This window comes from Aedes aegypti, chromosome 2 (assembly GCF_002204515.2).
Source record: "Aedes aegypti strain LVP_AGWG chromosome 2, AaegL5.0 Primary Assembly, whole genome shotgun sequence".
Classification (NCBI taxonomy): Eukaryota; Metazoa; Arthropoda; class Insecta; order Diptera; family Culicidae; genus Aedes; species Aedes aegypti.
The window spans coordinates 5004542-5010541 of NC_035108.1; the positions used below are offsets into that span (position 1 = coordinate 5004542).

A 6000-nucleotide genomic window follows, 5' to 3' on the forward strand; every position below is an offset into this window, starting at 1 on the left:
TCATCTCTATCTCCTCATTATGTATTCCTTATTATGTACTCCTCATACCTCAACCCTCACTCCTTACTTCTCACTCTTCATTCCTCGTTCTTCGCTCCTCACTCCTCATTCCTCATTATTTAATCCTTATTTCTCATTCCTCACCCCCAACTCTTCATACCTCACTCCTCGTTCCTCATCACTCAAGCCTCATTCGTTATTCTTTATTCCCCACTCATCACTGTCCACACCTCACTTCTCATTCTGCATTACTCACTCCTCAATCCTCATTCTTCACTGCTTATTCCTCATTCCTCACTCTTCACAATTCACTCCTCATGTTTTACAACTCATTCCTCACTCCTCATTCCGCATTTCTCATTCCTCACTTTTCATTCCTAACTTCTCACTCTCATTCCTAATTCATCACTCCTCAATCCTTATTCTTCACCATCGGCTTATTTCTCACCCTTCACACCTCACTTCTCATTCCTTATTCCTCATTTCTATTTCCTTATTCCTCATTCTTCACGCCTCACTTTTTATTCTTTATTGCTCATTCCTCACTCTTTATTCCTAACTCCTCATTCCTCTCGGAGAGTTGCTTTACCCACTCGGGGGAATTGATTTACCCTCTCGGGGGAATTACTTTACCCTCTCGGGGGAATTAGTTTACCCTCTCGGGGGAATTGATTTACCCTTTCAGGTGAGTTGTATTTGACCTTATAACAAATTATTAAGCATAACAAAATAATGTCGGGCTTATTTGAAGGATTCGCGCAATATAATTTTCCAATTGTGTTCCAACTTAATTATTTACATTACACTGAATAATACTGGGTCATTCATAAATATAAAATAACATTATTTCTTATCCAACATTTAAATTCATTACAAGCAACAAGAAAAACAAATCTTAAAAACACATGAATCGCGACCTCTGAATTCCATCCAAGCAATCCAGCATAAAATTAATAAAAAAAAAATTATCACGAAAATATGACGTCACTATTGTGCTTATTCTGCTTGCAATACCAACACAAATGATTCTAATACCAACCTCTATGGAATAATTCATCGTCTTGGTTTACATTAAACGGCAATGCCAAACAAAACTGAAAACATTCAAAGTTTTTACCACTTTTGACTTTGAATGTTTGGGAGCGCACAATATACTTACCAACTGTGCCATTGTAGTGTCCGGAAGGAGGAACCGGTACATTCAAAACTAATGGCCCAATCAGCCGAATTGCAACAGGAGCAATTCCATCGCAACTTCATCGCTCGAAACACTTTACAAGACTGACGTGTCATTCGCCTTTTCCCGTTTGCTTAGGTTTTCATTGTTACTGGAACTAGATGCCCTTCTGCTTATTCGATATTTTCTATATTACCCCTCTCAATCCCTACAGTTTCCTTAGAGAATCTCTCCAAGATTCCCTGGGGAATCTTTTCAAGATTCCGTGGGAAATTTCTTCAAGATTCTGTGGGGAAACTCTCAAAGATTCCTTGCAAATATCTCTTCAAGAATCTTTGAAAAATCACTCCAAGATTCCTTCAGCAATCTCTCCAATATTTCTTGGGAAACTTCTCTAATATAGTTTGGAGAATCTCTCCAAGGATTCTTGGAGAGATTCCCGAATAAATTTTGGAGAATTTCCCCAAGAATCCTTGGAGAGATTCAAGAATTCATTGAGAAAATCCAAAATTTATTGGGGAATCTCTCCAAGATTTCTTGGGAAATCCCTCCAAGATTTCTTGTGCAATCTCTCCAAGATTACTTGAAGAATTTCTCCAAGATTCTTCGAGGAATCTCTCCAAGATTACCTGAAGAATCTATTCAAGAATAATTGAAAAATCTCTGTAAGATTCCTTGAGAAATCTCTCCAAGATTGTTTGGTAAATCTCTCCGAGATTTCATGAGGAATTTCTCTAAGATTTTAAGCTCTCCAAGATTTTTTGAAGGACCCATACAAGAATCTATCCAGATTTTTGAGGCATTCTATCCAAGATTTATGGGAAATCTCTAAGATTCCCTGGAGGATTTCTGCAAGATTCCTTTGGAAATCTCTTTGACATTTTTCAGTGAATCTCTTCATGTTTCCGTATTGAGTCTTTTAAAAATTCTGCTATATATTTTTCAAACTCCTGTTAGGATTCTCTTCAAAACTGCATTAGGAATCCCTTAAACACAACTCTGTTAGAATTCTTTCCAACATTCGGTTTGGAGTCTCTCCTTGATTATATTATCTAATCTCTCCTAGGTTGTAATTGGAATACGTCCAAAACACCGTAGGGAATTTTCTCAAGATTTCGTACATAATCTCTTTTGTTCTAATGCAAATTAACATTGACAACACACATCAACTATGATATCAATCAAGACCAACAAAAACACGCTAGAGAACAATTTAAATAACGAAAATAATTTGAAACGTAAGTTTCCCGAGAAAATGTGGTAATAACGCAGGCATGACCAAAAGGAATTGCGTAACCTGTCCAAATAAAATGATGTTTTAATGTACCTCACAAGTTAATCAATAAATTCATTGATCGATAACATCTCAAAAACCTTGTTGAGGCTGACAATGTTTGCACTGAGAGATAACATTAATTGGACATCCAATAATCCAACCATCCAATTGGATAACCTGCCTTCATTGTATGCTTCGTGCTTCTGCTAATCACCCCACCACCGATCCAACCTGCTGTCGATCCATCCACCCGAAACCCCCGAAACAGGTGTCCTTCATTATCCGTCCTTCCCAATTCCGCCCAAACATCGCCACAAGAACATCGTCCTGATGATCCTAGCAGGCGCAGCTTGCACCCAACCCACTATCAGCTGTCGTTGAGCACACGCGAGAAAACACCTGTCACCCACCACTCAGCCCGTTGCTCCGTTGATCGTTATCCCCTTTCTATCCTCGTTTTTTTTACGTAACCAGCCTTCTTCGACTTGTGAGCCCAAGGTCTCCTTACCTGTTCAAAAAGTCACTGCTTGCTTCGATGATAATCCATTCAAATGCGCGCGCTCTCGGTTTGATGCTACGGGTTACTTGCTTCTTGCTAATCCCAGAAATTGGAGTTGACAGTTTTTCTTCAGTCTCTTGTTGACCCCGGCTCGACTCTAATCTGTCTGCACAGTACAGGGGTTCCTTGGCGAGCAACAGCTGGAATGCCGCCTAGCTCACTCACTTAAAATCACACCGTGGCTAACTAGATCGCGCACATGGGATGACACTTTTTGCTCCCTTTCGCCTCTCACACCGTTGATTGATTTTTTTTTTCGAGTGATCACTTTCTTCAATTTCGATTTGGGCGAAATGCTTACTTTCTTCCTTTATTTTTGGAGCTATGTTTTGTGGGCGAACAAAAAACTGCTTCGGAGAGAGTGGGATCTTCTTGGTTTTCTTCCCTTTTGACGTGTATCTATTTCAGCTAGTAGCTTTTTCCGCACCGCTCATGAGCTGTTGTTATTATTTTTGCACATCACACACTCACCTTTCACGACCGCCGCTTCGTTGATTGCGATTTTTTCCTGTTATTTACCTCTTTTTTTTGCTTCACTTGAACGGACGCTCTACACTTGGCTTTCCGCTTATCTTTTTTGTGCACCTGGGTTGTATCTATTTTTTTCGCTTCCTTCTAATATGTTATTAGTTGACACTTTGTTTTCTTTTTCTCTTCACCCGTTTTGCCACTGTTGTTTCTTCTTCACCTCTTGGGGTTTGATTTTCGGTTTGCGTGTGTCGGTTTTCGTGTGCTTCACGCCGATAATTATTTGGCTCACACTCAATTTGTCAAACAACACTGATAATGGCACCGAGAATTTTGATTTGGTTTCTTACTCTTCTCCGCTTGTCGTTGATTCCTTGAAACGGTCGTCAGCCTTTTTATTTGGGTACGGTTCACTTTTAATCCATCACAGAACTATTTACACATACCTATAGGAGACAGCTGGATCAGATGCTTCGCCTACTTCGATGACGGCTTCAACTGGCGCACTTTATCATCCCCTAATAATCATCATCGCTTCCTCTAATTCTATCAATTTCTGACCCCGCAAAACGACACAGCACAATATTTCAACACAGGACTCGAATATTTTTCCCTTTGTCACAAATTTAAAGGATATCCTTCCCCGACGTTTTTGTGTTTCCTATTTTTATTTCACGTTTGTTTTGTGCTTTTCCTTCCACCGTATTCTCCTCTCGCACGTTGGATTGGGATTGCACCGTTTCAAAACACCGGGATCGAAGCAATCGGCTGCAACGCGACAGGACAACTGTTGTCTGGAACGATCGATTCTGACAGCTGTAATATTTTTTTAGTCGCTGTTTCGATCTTCTTTCATCAACTTCGGCACTTCTATTCCCAGTTTTCTGCTTCGTTCTTCGGATCCTAATATTCCTTTTAATCCTGGCACCAGTCTTCTGTTTTAATCAAGACTTATCCTCTCAAAAACCAACACCGACCATCACTAAATAATCGACTCACTGAAAACAATGTTTTCCCTATTTCTTGTATTTCTGTTGTCACACAATGCTCAAACATCAATAGCCTTTGGTGGTGAGTCGCCCTTCCTTTGGTATCTCTCTGTCGTCCGGAGGTCGCGCGTCAAGTCGAGAGGTAAACGATAGACTAAACAGCCCGTCTGATATTTGGCTCGGTCACAGCGACCATACGACGAGCGACACCAAGCACCGTGCATATACAATATCGTATCGTAAAAGGGGGCCACTCACGGTGGAAGCAACAAGAGCATCATCAACACGACCGCTTCACTTCGTTCGGTTCGGTGCTACGCCACTCACCGCCGAACGAAGAGAGCGAGAATGAGTACCGTCTCCATGCATGCATGCCGAAGAGCTGCAGTGATGGAAATCGTCGATACTTTTGTTGCTGTTGGCAATATCAATAATAATGACAGACACCACACAGCAGCAGCAGCAGCCGAAGTTGAACAACAGAGAAGGAGCAAAAGGGAAAATGCGAAAATCCTCCGAATCTCCCGAACTCCATTTGGAGAAAATTTCTCATTTAATGAAATAGGAACGACAGAGACCGCGAAAGAGGGTCGGGATCGGGATTGCGATTGAGAGTGTCGTGCGAGCAATAATCGAATTCTCGCGTAACATTACTAAAGGACCTATGTACAAATGAGAGATTCTCTCCTCTCTCGTTCTCTTTTGATTATAACAGTGGAATACTAAAGATTTTGGGAAGTTTTTCATTATAGATCGAAAGTCAATTTCCTTGATTAGAGTTTCATACAAAAAAAGCAACAGAAGAGATTAATGTGACTCAGTTATTAATGAAAGAGAAAGTAAACAAAGAGAGCCTCTCAATGTTAGATAGGTCCTTTAGTAATGTTACGCGAGAATTCTCGCGTAACATTACTAAAGGACCTATCTAACATTGAGAGGCTCTCTTTGTTTACTTTCTCTTTCATTAATAACTGAGTCACATTAATCTCTTCTGTTGCTTTTTTTGTATGAAACTCTAATCAAGGAAATTGACTTTCGATCTATAATGAAAAACTTCCCAAAATCTTTAGTATTCCACTGTTATAATCAAAAGAGAACGAGAGAGGAGAGAATCTCTCATTTGTACATAGGTCCTTTAGTAATGTTACGCGAGAATTATTCGATGAATTGAGAGCGAAAATTAACTCACACTCCACTCCCCTGCCTGCCTGCCTGCCTTTCGCATCGTGCGCGGCTTTTGTTGTACGGTGCGACGAAAGCGTGGGAGGAGATCGGGCGGAGAAGAATTTTGTTCGGGAAGATATGGTTATCATTCTTATTTGAACAAATTGAATGAATTATGTAAAATTAGGTGGAATAATGGGATTTTTGTTTCGTAGGAACACTTGATAGGATCGTGGGAATTTTTAGTGTTTTTGTTTGGTTCGATCCTTCTTCTGTTTGTATTGGAATTTTGATTTGTCTATATAGCAACGATGGATTGTCACGAAGAAATAACCTTGAGATGTGCTTTCACATGAATTTTAGAGAA

The 6000-nt window shown here is 40.1% G+C and overlaps 1 protein-coding gene across 1 annotated transcript in view; it reads right to left on the reverse strand.

Annotated features, from left to right (window-relative positions):
* The window catches only part of LOC5574895 (zinc finger MIZ domain-containing protein 2), a 349048-nt gene extending 344379 nt beyond the window's left edge, over positions 1–4669 (reverse strand). The window contains exon 1 of the mRNA XM_021839800.1: positions 2962–4669. The gene's annotated coding sequence lies outside the window, so the exon portion shown is untranslated. The remainder of the gene's footprint in view (positions 1–2961) is intronic.
* Between the last annotated feature and the right edge of the window lie 1331 nt (positions 4670–6000).